The 15,881-nt window shown below is 44.6% G+C and overlaps 47 non-coding genes across 47 annotated transcripts; all 47 read right to left on the bottom strand.

The window, feature by feature from the left end:
* Window positions 1–116: 116 nt before the first annotated feature.
* On the bottom strand, window positions 117–235 carry LOC126659164 (5S ribosomal RNA). The gene has a single exon (XR_007634717.1). It is a non-coding gene; the product is annotated as a 5S ribosomal RNA (ribosomal RNA).
* Window positions 236–449: 214 nt separating this feature from the next.
* Window positions 450–568, bottom strand: LOC126659165 (5S ribosomal RNA). The gene has a single exon (XR_007634718.1). It is a non-coding gene; the product is annotated as a 5S ribosomal RNA (ribosomal RNA).
* Window positions 569–796: 228 nt separating this feature from the next.
* On the bottom strand, window positions 797–915 carry LOC126657956 (5S ribosomal RNA). The gene has a single exon (XR_007633562.1). It is a non-coding gene; the product is annotated as a 5S ribosomal RNA (ribosomal RNA).
* Window positions 916–1,129: 214 nt separating this feature from the next.
* LOC126659166 (5S ribosomal RNA) lies at window positions 1,130–1,248 on the bottom strand. Its single transcript, XR_007634719.1, has one exon. It is a non-coding gene; the product is annotated as a 5S ribosomal RNA (ribosomal RNA).
* A 214-nt stretch (window positions 1,249–1,462) lies between these two features.
* Window positions 1,463–1,581, bottom strand: LOC126658206 (5S ribosomal RNA). The gene has a single exon (XR_007633802.1). It is a non-coding gene; the product is annotated as a 5S ribosomal RNA (ribosomal RNA).
* Window positions 1,582–1,802: 221 nt separating this feature from the next.
* LOC126659167 (5S ribosomal RNA) lies at window positions 1,803–1,921 on the bottom strand. Its single transcript, XR_007634720.1, has one exon. It is a non-coding gene; the product is annotated as a 5S ribosomal RNA (ribosomal RNA).
* Window positions 1,922–2,135: 214 nt separating this feature from the next.
* On the bottom strand, window positions 2,136–2,254 carry LOC126658207 (5S ribosomal RNA). The gene has a single exon (XR_007633803.1). It is a non-coding gene; the product is annotated as a 5S ribosomal RNA (ribosomal RNA).
* A 221-nt stretch (window positions 2,255–2,475) lies between these two features.
* On the bottom strand, window positions 2,476–2,594 carry LOC126658209 (5S ribosomal RNA). Its single transcript, XR_007633805.1, has one exon. It is a non-coding gene; the product is annotated as a 5S ribosomal RNA (ribosomal RNA).
* Window positions 2,595–2,808: 214 nt separating this feature from the next.
* LOC126658317 (5S ribosomal RNA) lies at window positions 2,809–2,927 on the bottom strand. The gene has a single exon (XR_007633906.1). It is a non-coding gene; the product is annotated as a 5S ribosomal RNA (ribosomal RNA).
* Window positions 2,928–3,141: 214 nt separating this feature from the next.
* On the bottom strand, window positions 3,142–3,260 carry LOC126659168 (5S ribosomal RNA). The gene has a single exon (XR_007634721.1). It is a non-coding gene; the product is annotated as a 5S ribosomal RNA (ribosomal RNA).
* A 214-nt stretch (window positions 3,261–3,474) lies between these two features.
* Window positions 3,475–3,593, bottom strand: LOC126658210 (5S ribosomal RNA). Its single transcript, XR_007633806.1, has one exon. It is a non-coding gene; the product is annotated as a 5S ribosomal RNA (ribosomal RNA).
* A 221-nt stretch (window positions 3,594–3,814) lies between these two features.
* On the bottom strand, window positions 3,815–3,933 carry LOC126658342 (5S ribosomal RNA). Its single transcript, XR_007633931.1, has one exon. It is a non-coding gene; the product is annotated as a 5S ribosomal RNA (ribosomal RNA).
* A 214-nt stretch (window positions 3,934–4,147) lies between these two features.
* On the bottom strand, window positions 4,148–4,266 carry LOC126658702 (5S ribosomal RNA). The gene has a single exon (XR_007634281.1). It is a non-coding gene; the product is annotated as a 5S ribosomal RNA (ribosomal RNA).
* Window positions 4,267–4,494: 228 nt separating this feature from the next.
* Window positions 4,495–4,613, bottom strand: LOC126657957 (5S ribosomal RNA). Its single transcript, XR_007633563.1, has one exon. It is a non-coding gene; the product is annotated as a 5S ribosomal RNA (ribosomal RNA).
* A 221-nt stretch (window positions 4,614–4,834) lies between these two features.
* Window positions 4,835–4,953, bottom strand: LOC126657933 (5S ribosomal RNA). Its single transcript, XR_007633541.1, has one exon. It is a non-coding gene; the product is annotated as a 5S ribosomal RNA (ribosomal RNA).
* A 214-nt stretch (window positions 4,954–5,167) lies between these two features.
* Window positions 5,168–5,286, bottom strand: LOC126657958 (5S ribosomal RNA). Its single transcript, XR_007633564.1, has one exon. It is a non-coding gene; the product is annotated as a 5S ribosomal RNA (ribosomal RNA).
* A 214-nt stretch (window positions 5,287–5,500) lies between these two features.
* LOC126659169 (5S ribosomal RNA) lies at window positions 5,501–5,619 on the bottom strand. The gene has a single exon (XR_007634722.1). It is a non-coding gene; the product is annotated as a 5S ribosomal RNA (ribosomal RNA).
* Window positions 5,620–5,833: 214 nt separating this feature from the next.
* LOC126658586 (5S ribosomal RNA) lies at window positions 5,834–5,952 on the bottom strand. Its single transcript, XR_007634168.1, has one exon. It is a non-coding gene; the product is annotated as a 5S ribosomal RNA (ribosomal RNA).
* Window positions 5,953–6,180: 228 nt separating this feature from the next.
* On the bottom strand, window positions 6,181–6,299 carry LOC126657959 (5S ribosomal RNA). Its single transcript, XR_007633565.1, has one exon. It is a non-coding gene; the product is annotated as a 5S ribosomal RNA (ribosomal RNA).
* A 214-nt stretch (window positions 6,300–6,513) lies between these two features.
* LOC126659170 (5S ribosomal RNA) lies at window positions 6,514–6,632 on the bottom strand. The gene has a single exon (XR_007634723.1). It is a non-coding gene; the product is annotated as a 5S ribosomal RNA (ribosomal RNA).
* A 214-nt stretch (window positions 6,633–6,846) lies between these two features.
* On the bottom strand, window positions 6,847–6,965 carry LOC126658344 (5S ribosomal RNA). Its single transcript, XR_007633933.1, has one exon. It is a non-coding gene; the product is annotated as a 5S ribosomal RNA (ribosomal RNA).
* A 214-nt stretch (window positions 6,966–7,179) lies between these two features.
* LOC126658587 (5S ribosomal RNA) lies at window positions 7,180–7,298 on the bottom strand. Its single transcript, XR_007634169.1, has one exon. It is a non-coding gene; the product is annotated as a 5S ribosomal RNA (ribosomal RNA).
* Window positions 7,299–7,526: 228 nt separating this feature from the next.
* On the bottom strand, window positions 7,527–7,645 carry LOC126657960 (5S ribosomal RNA). Its single transcript, XR_007633566.1, has one exon. It is a non-coding gene; the product is annotated as a 5S ribosomal RNA (ribosomal RNA).
* A 214-nt stretch (window positions 7,646–7,859) lies between these two features.
* LOC126659171 (5S ribosomal RNA) lies at window positions 7,860–7,978 on the bottom strand. Its single transcript, XR_007634724.1, has one exon. It is a non-coding gene; the product is annotated as a 5S ribosomal RNA (ribosomal RNA).
* A 214-nt stretch (window positions 7,979–8,192) lies between these two features.
* LOC126658259 (5S ribosomal RNA) lies at window positions 8,193–8,311 on the bottom strand. The gene has a single exon (XR_007633851.1). It is a non-coding gene; the product is annotated as a 5S ribosomal RNA (ribosomal RNA).
* Window positions 8,312–8,525: 214 nt separating this feature from the next.
* On the bottom strand, window positions 8,526–8,644 carry LOC126657961 (5S ribosomal RNA). The gene has a single exon (XR_007633567.1). It is a non-coding gene; the product is annotated as a 5S ribosomal RNA (ribosomal RNA).
* A 214-nt stretch (window positions 8,645–8,858) lies between these two features.
* LOC126658028 (5S ribosomal RNA) lies at window positions 8,859–8,977 on the bottom strand. The gene has a single exon (XR_007633630.1). It is a non-coding gene; the product is annotated as a 5S ribosomal RNA (ribosomal RNA).
* A 214-nt stretch (window positions 8,978–9,191) lies between these two features.
* On the bottom strand, window positions 9,192–9,310 carry LOC126658345 (5S ribosomal RNA). The gene has a single exon (XR_007633934.1). It is a non-coding gene; the product is annotated as a 5S ribosomal RNA (ribosomal RNA).
* Window positions 9,311–9,524: 214 nt separating this feature from the next.
* Window positions 9,525–9,643, bottom strand: LOC126658588 (5S ribosomal RNA). The gene has a single exon (XR_007634170.1). It is a non-coding gene; the product is annotated as a 5S ribosomal RNA (ribosomal RNA).
* Window positions 9,644–9,871: 228 nt separating this feature from the next.
* Window positions 9,872–9,990, bottom strand: LOC126658017 (5S ribosomal RNA). Its single transcript, XR_007633620.1, has one exon. It is a non-coding gene; the product is annotated as a 5S ribosomal RNA (ribosomal RNA).
* A 214-nt stretch (window positions 9,991–10,204) lies between these two features.
* On the bottom strand, window positions 10,205–10,323 carry LOC126658346 (5S ribosomal RNA). The gene has a single exon (XR_007633935.1). It is a non-coding gene; the product is annotated as a 5S ribosomal RNA (ribosomal RNA).
* A 214-nt stretch (window positions 10,324–10,537) lies between these two features.
* On the bottom strand, window positions 10,538–10,656 carry LOC126658667 (5S ribosomal RNA). The gene has a single exon (XR_007634247.1). It is a non-coding gene; the product is annotated as a 5S ribosomal RNA (ribosomal RNA).
* A 228-nt stretch (window positions 10,657–10,884) lies between these two features.
* On the bottom strand, window positions 10,885–11,003 carry LOC126657962 (5S ribosomal RNA). The gene has a single exon (XR_007633568.1). It is a non-coding gene; the product is annotated as a 5S ribosomal RNA (ribosomal RNA).
* A 221-nt stretch (window positions 11,004–11,224) lies between these two features.
* LOC126657935 (5S ribosomal RNA) lies at window positions 11,225–11,343 on the bottom strand. The gene has a single exon (XR_007633542.1). It is a non-coding gene; the product is annotated as a 5S ribosomal RNA (ribosomal RNA).
* A 214-nt stretch (window positions 11,344–11,557) lies between these two features.
* On the bottom strand, window positions 11,558–11,676 carry LOC126658018 (5S ribosomal RNA). The gene has a single exon (XR_007633621.1). It is a non-coding gene; the product is annotated as a 5S ribosomal RNA (ribosomal RNA).
* Window positions 11,677–11,890: 214 nt separating this feature from the next.
* Window positions 11,891–12,009, bottom strand: LOC126659172 (5S ribosomal RNA). The gene has a single exon (XR_007634725.1). It is a non-coding gene; the product is annotated as a 5S ribosomal RNA (ribosomal RNA).
* Window positions 12,010–12,223: 214 nt separating this feature from the next.
* Window positions 12,224–12,342, bottom strand: LOC126658347 (5S ribosomal RNA). The gene has a single exon (XR_007633936.1). It is a non-coding gene; the product is annotated as a 5S ribosomal RNA (ribosomal RNA).
* Window positions 12,343–12,556: 214 nt separating this feature from the next.
* On the bottom strand, window positions 12,557–12,675 carry LOC126658590 (5S ribosomal RNA). The gene has a single exon (XR_007634172.1). It is a non-coding gene; the product is annotated as a 5S ribosomal RNA (ribosomal RNA).
* Window positions 12,676–12,903: 228 nt separating this feature from the next.
* LOC126657963 (5S ribosomal RNA) lies at window positions 12,904–13,022 on the bottom strand. The gene has a single exon (XR_007633569.1). It is a non-coding gene; the product is annotated as a 5S ribosomal RNA (ribosomal RNA).
* Window positions 13,023–13,243: 221 nt separating this feature from the next.
* Window positions 13,244–13,362, bottom strand: LOC126657936 (5S ribosomal RNA). Its single transcript, XR_007633543.1, has one exon. It is a non-coding gene; the product is annotated as a 5S ribosomal RNA (ribosomal RNA).
* Window positions 13,363–13,576: 214 nt separating this feature from the next.
* LOC126658019 (5S ribosomal RNA) lies at window positions 13,577–13,695 on the bottom strand. Its single transcript, XR_007633622.1, has one exon. It is a non-coding gene; the product is annotated as a 5S ribosomal RNA (ribosomal RNA).
* A 214-nt stretch (window positions 13,696–13,909) lies between these two features.
* On the bottom strand, window positions 13,910–14,028 carry LOC126659173 (5S ribosomal RNA). Its single transcript, XR_007634726.1, has one exon. It is a non-coding gene; the product is annotated as a 5S ribosomal RNA (ribosomal RNA).
* A 214-nt stretch (window positions 14,029–14,242) lies between these two features.
* On the bottom strand, window positions 14,243–14,361 carry LOC126658591 (5S ribosomal RNA). Its single transcript, XR_007634173.1, has one exon. It is a non-coding gene; the product is annotated as a 5S ribosomal RNA (ribosomal RNA).
* Window positions 14,362–14,589: 228 nt separating this feature from the next.
* Window positions 14,590–14,708, bottom strand: LOC126657965 (5S ribosomal RNA). The gene has a single exon (XR_007633571.1). It is a non-coding gene; the product is annotated as a 5S ribosomal RNA (ribosomal RNA).
* Window positions 14,709–14,929: 221 nt separating this feature from the next.
* On the bottom strand, window positions 14,930–15,048 carry LOC126657937 (5S ribosomal RNA). The gene has a single exon (XR_007633544.1). It is a non-coding gene; the product is annotated as a 5S ribosomal RNA (ribosomal RNA).
* A 214-nt stretch (window positions 15,049–15,262) lies between these two features.
* On the bottom strand, window positions 15,263–15,381 carry LOC126659363 (5S ribosomal RNA). Its single transcript, XR_007634907.1, has one exon. It is a non-coding gene; the product is annotated as a 5S ribosomal RNA (ribosomal RNA).
* Window positions 15,382–15,595: 214 nt separating this feature from the next.
* Window positions 15,596–15,714, bottom strand: LOC126657981 (5S ribosomal RNA). The gene has a single exon (XR_007633586.1). It is a non-coding gene; the product is annotated as a 5S ribosomal RNA (ribosomal RNA).
* Window positions 15,715–15,881: the final 167 nt, after the last annotated feature.

Below are 15,881 nucleotides of genomic sequence, written 5' to 3' on the forward strand. Positions count from 1 at the left end.
ATTTCCCGTTTGGTCCCTGAATTGCAATTCATCGTTACTCGTTACTCGTTACTCGTTCTGTTTGTCTCTCGGCGATAGTAATAATAGAAAAAACGCAGTTCAAAAAAAGCGCAAAAGGGGTGCAACACGAGGACTTCCCAGGAGGTCACCCATCCTAGTACTGCTCTCGCCCAAGCACGTTTAACTTCGGAGTTCTGATGGGATCCGGTGCATTAGTGCTGGTATGATCGCACCCGTCATACCTTGCACGATCATCGCATATATCCGCTGCCTTGCAACTCATTCAACCAAAATAAAAACTATCTTTAAAAGTACGTTTTGGTCCCTGAACTTTTTCCATATTTCCCGTTTGGTCCCTGAATTGCAATTCATCGTTACTCGTTACTCGTTCTGTTTGTCTCTCGGCGATAGTAATAATAGAAAAAACGCAGTTCAAAAAAAGCGAAAAAGGGGTGCAACACGAGGACTTCCCAGGAGGTCACCCATCCTAGTACTGCTCTCGCCCAAGCACGTTTAACTTCGGAGTTCTGATGGGATCCGGTGCATTAGTGCTGGTATGATCGCACCCGTCATACCTTGCACGATCATCGCATATATCCGCTGCCTTGCAACTCATTCAACCAAAATAAAAACTATCTTTAAAAGTACGTTTTGGTCCCTGAACTTTTTCCATATTTCCCGTTTGGTCCCTGAATTGCAATTCATCGTTACTCGTTACTCGTTACTCGTTACTCGTTCTGTTTGTCTCTCGGCGATAGTAATAATAGAAAAAACGCAGTTCAAAAAAAGCGAAAAAGGGGTGCAACACGAGGACTTCCCAGGAGGTCACCCATCCTAGTACTGCTCTCGCCCAAGCACGTTTAACTTCGGAGTTCTGATGGGATCCGGTGCATTAGTGCTGGCATGATCGCACCCGTCATACCTTGCACGATCATCGCATATATCCGCTGCCTTGCAACTCATTCAACCAAAATAAAAGCTATCTTTAAAAGTACGTTTTGGTCCCTGAACTTTTTCCATATTTCCCGTTTGGTCCCTGAATTGCAATTCATCGTTACTCGTTACTCGTTCTGTTTGTCTCTCGGCGATAGTAATAATAGAAAAAACGCAGTTCAAAAAAAGCGAAAAAGGGGTGCAACACGAGGACTTCCCAGGAGGTCACCCATCCTAGTACTGCTCTCGCCCAAGCACGTTTAACTTCGGAGTTCTGATGGGATCCGGTGCATTAGTGCTGGTATGATCGCACCCGTCATACCTTGCACGATCATCGCATATATCCGCTGCCTTGCAACTCATTCAACCAAAATAAAAACTATCTTTAAAAGTACGTTTTGGTCCCTGAACTTTTTCCATATTTCCCGTTTGGTCCCTGAATTGCAATTCATCGTTACTCGTTACTCGTTCTGTTTGTCTCTCGGCGATAGTAATAATAGAAAAAACGCAGTTCAAAAAAAGCGAAAAAGGGGTGCAACACGAGGACTTCCCAGGAGGTCACCCATCCTAGTACTGCTCTCGCCCAAGCACGTTTATCTTCGGAGTTCTGATGGGATCCGGTGCATTAGTGCTGGTATGATCGCACCCGTCATACCTTGCACGATCATCGCATATATCCGCTGCCTTGCAACTCATTCAACCAAAATAAAAGCTATCTTTAAAAGTACGTTTTGGTCCCTGAACTTTTTCCATATTTCCCGTTTGGTCCCTGAATTGCAATTCATCGTTACTCGTTACTCGTTACTCGTTCTGTTTGTCTCTCGGCGATAGTAATAATAGAAAAAACGCAGTTCAAAAAAAGCGAAAAAGGGGTGCAACACGAGGACTTCCCAGGAGGTCACCCATCCTAGTACTGCTCTCGCCCAAGCACGTTTAACTTCGGAGTTCTGATGGGATCCGGTGCATTAGTGCTGGTATGATCGCACCCGTCATACCTTGCACGATCATTGCATATATCCGCTGCCTTGCAACTCATTCAACCAAAATAAAAACTATCTTTAAAAGTACGTTTTGGTCCCTGAACTTTTTCCATATTTCCCGTTTGGTCCCTGAATTGCAATTCATCGTTACTCGTTACTCGTTCTGTTTGTCTCTCGGCGATAGTAATAATAGAAAAAACGCCGTTCAAAAAAAGCGAAAAAGGGGTGCAACACGAGGACTTCCCAGGAGGTCACCCATCCTAGTACTGCTCTCGCCCAAGCACGTTTATCTTCGGAGTTCTGATGGGATCCGGTGCATTAGTGCTGGTATGATCGCACCCGTCATACCTTGCACGATCATCGCATATATCCGCTGCCTTGCAACTCATTCAACCAAAATAAAAGCTATCTTTAAAAGTACGTTTTGGTCCCTGAACGTTTTCCATATTTCCCGTTTGGTCCCTGAATTGCAATTCATCGTTACTCGTTACTCGTTACTCGTTCTGTTTGTCTCTCGGGGATAGTAATAATAGAAAAAACGCCGTTCAAAAAAAGCGAAAAAGGGGTGCAACACGAGGACTTCCCAGGAGGTCACCCATCCTAGTACTGCTCTCGCCCAAGCACGTTTATCTTCGGAGTTCTGATGGGATCCGGTGCATTAGTGCTGGTATGATCGCACCCGTCATACCTTGCACGATCATCGCATATATCCGCTGCCTTGCAACTCATTCAACCAAAATAAAAGCTATCTTTAAAAGTACGTTTTGGTCCCTGAACGTTTTCCATATTTCCCGTTTGGTCCCTGAATTGCAATTCATCGTTACTCGTTACTCGTTCTGTTTGTCTCTCGGCGATAGTAATAATAGAAAAAACGCAGTTCAAAAAAAGCGAAAAAGGGGTGCAACACGAGGACTTCCCAGGAGGTCACCCATCCTAGTACTGCTCTCGCCCAAGCACGGTTGACTTCGGAGTTCTGATGGGATCCGGTGCATTAGTGCTGGTATGATCGCACCCGTCATACCTTGCACGATCATCGCATATATCCGCTGCCTTGCAACTCATTCAACCAAAATTAAAGCTATCATTAAAAGTACGTTTTGGTCCCTGAACTTTTTCCATATTTCCCGTTTGGTCCCTGAATTGCAATTCATCGTTACTCGTTACTCGTTCTGTTTGTCTCTCGGCGATAGTAATAATAGAAAAAACGCAGTTCAAAAAAAGCGAAAAAGGGGTGCAACACGAGGACTTCCCAGGAGGTCACCCATCCTAGTACTGCTCTCGCCCAAGCACGTTTAACTTCGGAGTTCTGATGGGATCCGGTGCATTAGTGCTGGTATGATCGCACCCGTCATACCTTGCACGATCATCGCATATATCCGCTGCCTTGCAACTCATTCAACCAAAATAAAAACTATCTTTAAAAGTACGTTTTGGTCCCTGAACTTTTTCCATATTTCCCGTTTGGTCCCTGAATTGCAATTCATCGTTACTCGTTACTCGTTCTGTTTGTCTCTCGGCGATAGTAATAATAGAAAAAACGCAGTTCAAAAAAAGCGAAAAAGGGGTGCAACACGAGGACTTCCCAGGAGGTCACCCATCCTAGTACTGCTCTCGCCCAAGCACGTTTATCTTCGGAGTTCTGATGGGATCCGGTGCATTAGTGCTGGTATGATCGCACCCGTCATACCTTGCACGATCATCGCATATATCCGCTGCCTTGCAACTCATTCAACCAAAATAAAAGCTATCTTTAAAAGTACGTTTTGGTCCCTGAACTTTTTCCATATTTCCCGTTTGGTCCCTGAATTGCAATTCATCGTTACTCGTTACTCGTTACTCGTTCTGTTTGTCTCTCGGCGATAGTAATAATAGAAAAAACGCAGTTCAAAAAAAGCGAAAAAGGGGTGCAACACGAGGACTTCCCAGGAGGTCACCCATCCTAGTACTGCTCTCGCCCAAGCAAGTTTAACTTCGGAGTTCTGATGGGATCCGGTGCATTAGTGCTGGTATGATCGCACCCGTCATACCTTGCACGATCATCGCATATATCCGCTGCCTTGCAACTCATTCAACCAAAATAAAAACTATCTTTAAAAGTACGTTTTGGTCCCTGAACGTTTTCCATATTTCCCGTTTGGTCCCTGAATTGCAATTCATCGTTACTCGTTACTCGTTCTGTTTGTCTCTCGGCGATAGTAATAATAGAAAAAATGCCGTTCAAAAAAAGCGAAAAAGGGGTGCAACACGAGGACTTCCCAGGAGGTCACCCATCCTAGTACTGCTCTCGCCCAAGCAAGTTTATCTTCGGAGTTCTGATGGGATCCGGTGCATTAGTGCTGGTATGATCGCACCAGTCATACCTTGCACGATCATCGCATATATCCGCTGCCTTGCAACTCATTCAACCAAAATAAAAGCTATCTTTAAAAGTACGTTTTGGTCCCTGAACGTTTTCCATATTTCCCGTTTGGTCCCTGAATTGCAATTCATCGTTACTCGTTACTCGTTACTCGTTACTCGTTCTGTTTGTCTCTCGGCGATAGTAATAATAGAAAAAACGCAGTTCAAAAAAAGCGAAAAAGGGGTGCAACACGAGGACTTCCCAGGAGGTCACCCATCCTAGTACTGCTCTCGCCCAAGCACGTTTAACTTCGGAGTTCTGATGGGATCCGGTGCATTAGTGCTGGCATGATCGCACCCGTCATACCTTGCACGATCATCGCATATATCCGCTGCCTTGCAACTCATTCAACCAAAATAAAAGCTATCTTTAAAAGTACGTTTTGGTCCCTGAACTTTTTCCATATTTCCCGTTTGGTCCCTGAATTGCAATTCATCGTTACTCGTTACTCGTTACTCGTTCTGTTTGTCTCTCGGCGATAGTAATAATAGAAAAAACGCAGTTCAAAAAAAGCGCAAAAGGGGTGCAACACGAGGACTTCCCAGGAGGTCACCCATCCTAGTACTGCTCTCGCCCAAGCACGTTTGACTTCGGAGTTCTGATGGGATCCGGTGCATTAGTGCTGGTATGATCGCACCCGTCATACCTTGCACGATCATCGCATATATCCGCTGCCTTGCAACTCATTCAACCAAAATAAAAGCTATCATTAAAAGTACGTTTTGGTCCCTGAACTTTTTCCATATTTCCCGTTTGGTCCCTGAATTGCAATTCATCGTTACTCGTTACTCGTTCTGTTTGTCTCTCGGCGATAGTAATAATAGAAAAAACGCAGTTCAAAAAAAGCGAAAAAGGGGTGCAACACGAGGACTTCCCAGGAGGTCACCCATCCTAGTACTGCTCTCGCCCAAGCACGTTTAACTTCGGAGTTCTGATGGGATCCGGTGCATTAGTGCTGGCATGATCGCACCCGTCATACCTTGCACGATCATCGCATATATCCGCTGCCTTGCAACTCATTCAACCAAAATAAAAGCTATCTTTAAAAGTACGTTTTGGTCCCTGAACTTTTTCCATATTTCCCGTTTGGTCCCTGAATTGCAATTCATCGTTACTCGTTACTCGTTCTGTTTGTCTCTCGGCGATAGTAATAATAGAAAAAACGCAGTTCAAAAAAAGCGAAAAAGGGGTGCAACACGAGGACTTCCCAGGAGGTCACCCATCCTAGTACTGCTCTCGCCCAAGCACGTTTAACTTCGGAGTTCTGATGGGATCCGGTGCATTAGTGCTGGTATGATCGCACCCGTCATACCTTGCACGATCATCGCATATATCCGCTGCCTTGCAACTCATTCAACCAAAATAAAAACTATCTTTAAAAGTACGTTTTGGTCCCTGAACTTTTTCCATATTTCCCGTTTGGTCCCTGAATTGCAATTCATCGTTACTCGTTACTCGTTCTGTTTGTCTCTCGGCGATAGTAATAATAGAAAAAACGCAGTTCAAAAAAAGCGAAAAAGGGGTGCAACACGAGGACTTCCCAGGAGGTCACCCATCCTAGTACTGCTCTCGCCCAAGCAAGTTTATCTTCGGAGTTCTGATGGGATCCGGTGCATTAGTGCTGGTATGATCGCACCCGTCATACCTTGCACGATCATCGCATATATCCGCTGCCTTGCAACTCATTCAACCAAAATAAAAGCTATCTTTAAAAGTACGTTTTGGTCCCTGAACGTTTTCCATATTTCCCGTTTGGTCCCTGAATTGCAATTCATCGTTACTCGTTACTCGTTACTCGTTACTCGTTCTGTTTGTCTCTCGGCGATAGTAATAATAGAAAAAACGCAGTTCAAAAAAAGCGAAAAAGGGGTGCAACACGAGGACTTCCCAGGAGGTCACCCATCCTAGTACTGCTCTCGCCCAAGCACGTTTAACTTCGGAGTTCTGATGGGATCCGGTGCATTAGTGCTGGCATGATCGCACCCGTCATACCTTGCACGATCATCGCATATATCCGCTGCCTTGCAACTCATTCAACCAAAATAAAAGCTATCTTTAAAAGTACGTTTTGGTCCCTGAACTTTTTCCATATTTCCCGTTTGGTCCCTGAATTGCAATTCATCGTTACTCGTTACTCGTTCTGTTTGTCTCTCGGCGATAGTAATAATAGAAAAAACGCAGTTCAAAAAAAGCGAAAAAGGGGTGCAACACGAGGACTTCCCAGGAGGTCACCCATCCTAGTACTGCTCTCGCCCAAGCACGTTTAACTTCGGAGTTCTGATGGGATCCGGTGCATTAGTGCTGGTATGATCGCACCCGTCATACCTTGCACGATCATCGCATATATCCGCTGCCTTGCAACTCATACAACCAAAATAAAAACTATCTTTAAAAGTACGTTTTGGTCCCTGAACTTTTTCCATATTTCCCGTTTGGTCCCTGAATTGCAATTCATCGTTACTCGTTACTCGTTCTGTTTGTCTCTCGGCGATAGTAATAATAGAAAAAACGCAGTTCAAAAAAAGCGAAAAAGGGGTGCAACACGAGGACTTCCCAGGAGGTCACCCATCCTAGTACTGCTCTCGCCCAAGCAAGTTTAACTTCGGAGTTCTGATGGGATCCGGTGCATTAGTGCTGGTATGATCGCACCCGTCATACCTTGCACGATCATCGCATATATCCGCTGCCTTGCAACTCATTCAACCAAAATAAAAACTATCTTTAAAAGTACGTTTTGGTCCCTGAACGTTTTCCATATTTCCCGTTTGGTCCCTGAATTGCAATTCATCGTTACTCGTTACTCGTTCTGTTTGTCTCTCGGCGATAGTAATAATAGAAAAAATGCCGTTCAAAAAAAGCGAAAAAGGGGTGCAACACGAGGACTTCCCAGGAGGTCACCCATCCTAGTACTGCTCTCGCCCAAGCAAGTTTATCTTCGGAGTTCTGATGGGATCCGGTGCATTAGTGCTGGTATGATCGCACCCGTCATACCTTGCACGATCATCGCATATATCCGCTGCCTTGCAACTCATTCAACCAAAATAAAAGCTATCTTTAAAAGTACGTTTTGGTCCCTGAACGTTTTCCATATTTCCCGTTTGGTCCCTGAATTGCAATTCATCGTTACTCGTTACTCGTTACTCGTTACTCGTTCTGTTTGTCTCTCGGCGATAGTAATAATAGAAAAAACGCAGTTCAAAAAAAGCGAAAAAGGGGTGCAACACGAGGACTTCCCAGGAGGTCACCCATCCTAGTACTGCTCTCGCCCAAGCACGTTTAACTTCGGAGTTCTGATGGGATCCGGTGCATTAGTGCTGGCATGATCGCACCCGTCATACCTTGCACGATCATCGCATATATCCGCTGCCTTGCAACTCATTCAACCAAAATAAAAGCTATCTTTAAAAGTACGTTTTGGTCCCTGAACTTTTTCCATATTTCCCGTTTGGTCCCTGAATTGCAATTCATCGTTACTCGTTACTCGTTCTGTTTGTCTCTCGGCGATAGTAATAATAGAAAAAACGCAGTTCAAAAAAAGCGAAAAAGGGGTGCAACACGAGGACTTCCCAGGAGGTCACCCATCCTAGTACTGCTCTCGCCCAAGCACGTTTAACTTCGGAGTTCTGATGGGATCCGGTGCATTAGTGCTGGTATGATCGCACCCGTCATACCTTGCACGATCATCGCATATATCCGCTGCCTTGCAACTCATTCAACCAAAATAAAAACTATCTTTAAAAGTACGTTTTGGTCCCTGAACTTTTTCCATATTTCCCGTTTGGTCCCTGAATTGCAATTCATCGTTACTCGTTACTCGTTCTGTTTGTCTCTCGGCGATAGTAATAATAGAAAAAACGCAGTTCAAAAAAAGCGAAAAAGGGGTGCAACACGAGGACTTCCCAGGAGGTCACCCATCCTAGTACTGCTCTCGCCCAAGCACGTTTAACTTCGGAGTTCTGATGGGATCCGGTGCATTAGAGCTGGTATGATCGCACCCGTCATACCTTGCACGATCATCGCATATATCCGCTGCCTTGCAACTCATTCAACCAAAATAAAAACTATCTTTAAAAGTACGTTTTGGTCCCTGAACTTTTTCCATATTTCCCGTTTGGTCCCTGAATTGCAATTCATCGTTACTCGTTACTCGTTCTGTTTGTCTCTCGGCGATAGTAATAATAGAAAAAACGCAGTTCAAAAAAAGCGAAAAAGGGGTGCAACACGAGGACTTCCCAGGAGGTCACCCATCCTAGTACTGCTCTCGCCCAAGCACGTTTAACTTCGGAGTTCTGATGGGATCCGGTGCATTAGTGCTGGCATGATCGCACCCGTCATACCTTGCACGATCATCGCATATATCCGCTGCCTTGCAACTCATTCAACCAAAATAAAAGCTATCTTTAAAAGTACGTTTTGGTCCCTGAACTTTTTCCATATTTCCCGTTTGGTCCCTGAATTGCAATTCATCGTTACTCGTTACTCGTTCTGTTTGTCTCTCGGCGATAGTAATAATAGAAAAAACGCAGTTCAAAAAAAGCGAAAAAGGGGTGCAACACGAGGACTTCCCAGGAGGTCAACCATCCTAGTACTGCTCTCGCCCAAGCACGTTTAACTTCGGAGTTCTGATGGGATCCGGTGCATTAGTGCTGGTATGATCGCACCCGTCATACCTTGCACGATCATCGCATATATCCGCTGCCTTGCAACTCATTCAACCAAAATAAAAACTATCTTTAAAAGTACGTTTTGGTCCCTGAACTTTTTCCATATTTCCCGTTTGGTCCCTGAATTGCAATTCATCGTTACTCGTTACTCGTTCTGTTTGTCTCTCGGCGATAGTAATAATAGAAAAAACGCAGTTCAAAAAAAGCGAAAAAGGGGTGCAACACGAGGACTTCCCAGGAGGTCACCCATCCTAGTACTGCTCTCGCCCAAGCAAGTTTAACTTCGGAGTTCTGATGGGATCCGGTGCATTAGTGCTGGTATGATCGCACCCGTCATACCTTGCACGATCATCGCATATATCCGCTGCCTTGCAACTCATTCAACCAAAATAAAAACTATCTTTAAAAGTACGTTTTGGTCCCTGAACGTTTTCCATATTTCCCGTTTGGTCCCTGAATTGCAATTCATCGTTACTCGTTACTCGTTCTGTTTGTCTCTCGGCGATAGTAATAATAGAAAAAATGCCGTTCAAAAAAAGCGAAAAAGGGGTGCAACACGAGGACTTCCCAGGAGGTCACCCATCCTAGTACTGCTCTCGCCCAAGCAAGTTTATCTTCGGAGTTCTGATGGGATCCGGTGCATTAGTGCTGGTATGATCGCACCCGTCATACCTTGCACGATCATCGCATATATCCGCTGCCTTGCAACTCATTCAACCAAAATAAAAGCTATCTTTAAAAGTACGTTTTGGTCCCTGAACGTTTTCCATATTTCCCGTTTGGTCCCTGAATTGCAATTCATCGTTACTCGTTACTCGTTACTCGTTACTCGTTCTGTTTGTCTCTCGGCGATAGTAATAATAGAAAAAACGCAGTTCAAAAAAAGCGAAAAAAGGGTGCAACACGAGGACTTCCCAGGAGGTCACCCATCCTAGTACTGCTCTCGCCCAAGCACGTTTAACTTCGGAGTTCTGATGGGATCCGGTGAATTAGTGCTGGTATGATCGCACCCGTCATACCTTGCACGATCATCGCATATATCCGCTGCCTTGCAACTCATTCAACCAAAATAAAAACTATCTTTAAAAGTACGTTTTGGTCCCTGAACTTTTTCCATATTTCCCGTTTGGTCCCTGAATTGCAATTCATCGTTACTCGTTACTCGTTCTGTTTGTCTCTCGGCGATAGTAATAATAGAAAAAACGCAGTTCAAAAAAAGCGAAAAAGGGGTGCAACACGAGGACTTCCCAGGAGGTCACCCATCCTAGTACTGCTCTCGCCCAAGCAAGTTTAACTTCGGAGTTCTGATGGGATCCGGTGCATTAGTGCTGGTATGATCGCACCCGTCATACCTTGCACGATCATCGCATATATCCGCTGCCTTGCAACTCATTCAACCAAAATAAAAACTATCTTTAAAAGTACGTTTTGGTCCCTGAACGTTTTCCATATTTCCCGTTTGGTCCCTGAATTGCAATTCATCGTTACTCGTTACTCGTTCTGTTTGTCTCTCGGCGATAGTAATAATAGAAAAAATGCCGTTCAAAAAAAGCGAAAAAGGGGTGCAACACGAGGACTTCCCAGGAGGTCACCCATCCTAGTACTGCTCTCGCCCAAGCAAGTTTATCTTCGGAGTTCTGATGGGATCCGGTGCATTTGTGCTGGTATGATCGCACCCGTCATACCTTACACGATCATCGCATATATCCGCTGCCTTGCAACTCATTCAACCAAAATAAAAGCTATCTTTAAAAGTACGTTTTGGTCCCTGAACGTTTTCCATATTTCCCGTTTGGTCCCTGAATTGCAATTCATCGTTACTCGTTACTCGTTACTCGTTACTCGTTCTGTTTGTCTCTCGGCGATAGTAATAATAGAAAAAACGCAGTTCAAAAAAAGCGAAAAAGGGGTGCAACACGAGGACTTCCCAGGAGGTCACCCATCCTAGTACTGCTCTCGCCCAAGCACGTTTAACTTCGGAGTTCTGATGGGATCCGGTGCATTAGTGCTGGCATGATCGCACCCGTCATACCTTGCACGATCATCGCATATATCCGCTGCCTTGCAACTCATTCAACCAAAATAAAAGCTATCTTTAAAAGTACGTTTTGGTCCCTGAACTTTTTCCATATTTCCCGTTTGGTCCCTGAATTGCAATTCATCGTTACTCGTTACTCGTTACTCGTTCTGTTTGTCTCTCGGCGATAGTAATAATAGAAAAAACGCAGTTCAAAAAAAGCGCAAAAGGGGTGCAACACGAGGACTTCCCAGGAGGTCACCCATCCTAGTACTGCTCTCGCCCAAGCACGTTTGACTTCGGAGTTCTGATGGGATCCGGTGCATTAGTGCTGGTATGATCGCACCCGTCATACCTTGCACGATCATCGCATATATCCGCTGCCTTGCAACTCATTCAACCAAAATAAAAGCTATCATTAAAAGTACGTTTTGGTCCCTGAACTTTTTCCATATTTCCCGTTTGGTCCCTGAATTGCAATTCATCGTTACTCGTTACTCGTTCTGTTTGTCTCTCGGCGATAGTAATAATAGAAAAAACGCAGTTCAAAAAAAGCGAAAAAAGGGTGCAACACGAGGACTTCCCAGGAGGTCACCCATCCTAGTACTGCTCTCGCCCAAGCACGTTTAACTTCGGAGTTCTGATGGGATCCGGTGAATTAGTGCTGGTATGATCGCACCCGTCATACCTTGCACGATCATCGCATATATCCGCTGCCTTGCAACTCATTCAACCAAAATAAAAACTATCTTTAAAAGTACGTTTTGGTCCCTGAACTTTTTCCATATTTCCCGTTTGGTCCCTGAATTGCAATTCATCGTTACTCGTTACTCGTTCTGTTTGTCTCTCGGCGATAGTAATAATAGAAAAAACGCAGTTCAAAAAAAGCGAAAAAGGGGTGCAACACGAGGACTTCCCAGGAGGTCACCCATCCTAGTACTGCTCTCGCCCAAGCACGTTTAACTTCGGAGTTCTGATGGGATCCGGTGCATTAGTGCTGGTATGATCGCACCCGTCATACCTTGCACGATCATCGCATATATCCGCTGCCTTGCAACTCATTCAACCAAAATAAAAACTATCTTTAAAAGTACGTTTTGGTCCCTGAACTTTTTCCATATTTCCCGTTTGGTCCCTGAATTGCAATTCATCGTTACTCGTTACTCGTTCTGTTTGTCTCTCGGCGATAGTAATAATAGAAAAAACGCAGTTCAAAAAAAGCGAAAAAGGGGTGCAACACGAGGACTTCCCAGGAGGTCACCCATCCTAGTACTGCTCTCGCCCAAGCAAGTTTAACTTCGGAGTTCTGATGGGATCCGGTGCATTAGTGCTGGTATGATCGCACCCGTCATACCTTGCACGATCATCGCATATATCCGCTGCCTTGCAACTCATTCAACCAAAATAAAAACTATCTTTAAAAGTACGTTTTGGTCCCTGAACGTTTTCCATATTTCCCGTTTGGTCCCTGAATTGCAATTCATCGTTACTCGTTACTCGTTCTGTTTGTCTCTCGGCGATAGTAATAATAGAAAAAATGCCGTTCAAAAAAAGCGAAAAAGGGGTGCAACACGAGGACTTCCCAGGAGGTCACCCATCCTAGTACTGCTCTCGCCCAAGCAAGTTTATCTTCGGAGTTCTGATGGGATCCGGTGCATTAGTGCTGGTATGATCGCACCCGTCATACCTTGCACGATCATCGCATATATCCGCTGCCTTGCAACTCATTCAACCAAAATAAAAGCTATCTTTAAAAGTACGTTTTGGTCCCTGAACGTTTTCCATATTTCCCGTTTGGTCCCTGAATTGCAATTCATCGTTACTCGTTACTCGTTACTCGTTACTCGTTCTGTTTGTCTCTCGGCGATAGTAATAATAGAAAAAACGCAGTTCAAAAAAAGCGAAAAAGGGGTGCAACACGAGGACTTCCCAGGAGGTCACCCATCCTAGTACTGCTCTCGCCCAAGCACGTTTAACTTCGGAGTTCTGATGGGATCCGGTGCATTAGTGCTGGCATGATCGCACCCGTCATACCTTGCACGATCATCGCATATATCCGCTGCCTTGCAACTCATTCAACCAAAATAAAAGCTATCTTTAAAAGTACGTTTTGGTCCCTGAACTTTTTCCATATTTCCCGTTTGGTCCCTGAATTGCAATTCATCGTTACTCGTTACTCGTTACTCGTTCTGTTTGTCTCTCGGCGATAGTAATAATAGAAAAAACGCAGTTCAAAAAAAGCGCAAAAGGGGTGCAACACGAGGACTTCCCAGGAGGTCACCCATCCTAGTACTGCTCTCGCCCAAGCACGTTTGACTTCGGAGTTCTGATGGGATCCGGTGCATTAGTGCTGGTATGATCGCACCCGTCATACCTTGCACGATCATCGCATATATCCGCTGCCTTGCAACTCATTCAACCAAAATAAAAGCTATCATTAAAAGTACGTTTTGGTCCCTGAACTTTTTCCATATTTCCCGTTTGGTCCCTGAATTGCAATTCATCGTTACTCGTTACTCGTTCTGTTTGTCTCTCGGCGATAGTAATAATAGAAAAAACGCAGTTCAAAAAAAGCGAAAAAAGGGTGCAACACGAGGACTTCCCAGGAGGTCACCCATCCTAGTACTGCTCTCGCCCAAGCACGTTTAACTTCGGAGTTCTGATGGGATCCGGTGAATTAGTGCTGGTATGATCGCACCCGTCATACCTTGCACGATCATCGCATATATCCGCTGCCTTGCAACTCATTCAACCAAAATAAAAACTATCTTTAAAAGTACGTTTTGGTCCCTGAACTTTTTCCATATTTCCCGTTTGGTCCCTGAATTGCAATTCATCGTTACTCGTTACTCGTTCTGTTTGTCTCTCGGCGATAGTAATAATAGAAAAAACGCAGTTCAAAAAAAGCGAAAAAGGGGTGCAACACGAGGACTTCCCAGGAGGTCACCCATCCTAGTACTGCTCTCGCCCAAGCACGTTTAACTTCGGAGTTCTGATGGGATCCGGTGCATTAGTGCTGGTATGATCGCACCCGTCATACCTTGCACGATCATCGCATATATCCGCTGCCTTGCAACTCATTCAACCAAAATAAAAACTATCTTTAAAAGTACGTTTTGGTCCCTGAACTTTTTCCATATTTCCCGTTTGGTCCCTGAATTGCAATTCATCGTTACTCGTTACTCGTTCTGTTTGTCTCTCGGCGATAGTAATAATAGAAAAAATGCCGTTCAAAAAAAGCGAAAAAGGGGTGCAACACGAGGACTTCCCAGGAGGTCACCCATCCTAGTACTGCTCTCGCCCAAGCAAGTTTATCTTCGGAGTTCTGATGGGATCCGGTGCATTAGTGCTGGTATGATCGCACCCGTCATACCTTGCACGATCATCGCATATATCCGCTGCCTTGCAACTCATTCAACCAAAATAAAAGCTATCTTTAAAAGTACGTTTTGGTCCCTGAACGTTTTCCATATTTCCCGTTTGGTCCCTGAATTGCAATTCATCGTTACTCGTTACTCGTTACTCGTTACTCGTTCTGTTTGTCTCTCGGCGATAGTAATAATAGAAAAAACGCAGTTCAAAAAAAGCGAAAAAGGGGTGCAACACGAGGACTTCCCAGGAGGTCACCCATCCTAGTACTGCTCTCGCCCAAGCACGTTTAACTTCGGAGTTCTGATGGGATCCGGTGCATTAGTGCTGGCATGATCGCACCCGTCATACCTTGCACGATCATCGCATATATCCGCTGCCTTGCAACTCATTCAACCAAAATAAAAGCTATCTTTAAAAGTACGTTTTGGTCCCTGAACTTTTTCCATATTTCCCGTTTGGTCCCTGAATTGCAATTCATCGTTACTCGTTACTCGTTACTCGTTCTGTTTGTCTCTCGGCGATAGTAATAATAGAAAAAACGCAGTTCAAAAAAAGCGCAAAAGGGGTGCAACACGAGGACTTCCCAGGAGGTCACCCATCCTAGTACTGCTCTCGCCCAAGCACGTTTGACTTCGGAGTTCTGATGGGATCCGGTGCATTAGTGCTGGTATGATCGCACCCGTCATACCTTGCACGATCATCGCATATATCCGCTGCCTTGCAACTCATTCAACCAAAATAAAAGCTATCATTAAAAGTACGTTTTGGTCCCTGAACTTTTTCCATATTTCCCGATTGGTCCCTGAATTGCAATTCATCGTTACTCGTTACTCGTTCTGTTTGTCTCTCGGCGATAGTAATAATAGAAAAAACGCAGTTCAAAAAAAGCGAAAAAGGGGTGCAACACAAGGACTTCCCAGGAGGTCACCCATCCTAGTACTGCTCTCGCCCAAGCACGTTTAACTTCGGAGTTCTGATGGGATCCGGTGCATTAGTGCTGGTATGATCGCACCCGTCATACCTTGCACGATCATCGCATATATCCGCTGCCTTGCAACTCATTCAACCAAAATAAAAACTATCTTTAAAAGTACGTTTTGGTCCCTGAACTTTTTCCATATTTCCCGTTTGGTCCCTGAATTGCAATTCATCGTTACTCGTTACTCGTTCTGTTTGTCTCTCGGCGATAGTAATAATAGAAAAAACGCAGTTCAAAAAAAGCGAAAAAGGGGTGCAACACGAGGACTTCCCAGGAGGTCACCCATCCTAGTACTGCTCTCGCCCAAGCACGTTTAACTTCGGAGTTCTGATGGGATCCGGTGAATTAGTGCTGGTATGATCGCACCCGTCATACCTTGCACGATCATCGCATATATCCGCTGCCTTGCAACTCATTCAACCAAAATAAAAACTATCTTTAAAAGTACGTTTTGGTCCCTGAATTGCAATTCATCGTTACTCGTTACTCGTTCTGTTTGTCTCTCGGCGATAGTAATAATAGAAAAAACGCAGTT

Source organism: Mercurialis annua, linkage group LG7 (assembly GCF_937616625.2).
Source record: "Mercurialis annua linkage group LG7, ddMerAnnu1.2, whole genome shotgun sequence".
Classification (NCBI taxonomy): domain Eukaryota; kingdom Viridiplantae; phylum Streptophyta; class Magnoliopsida; order Malpighiales; family Euphorbiaceae; genus Mercurialis; species Mercurialis annua.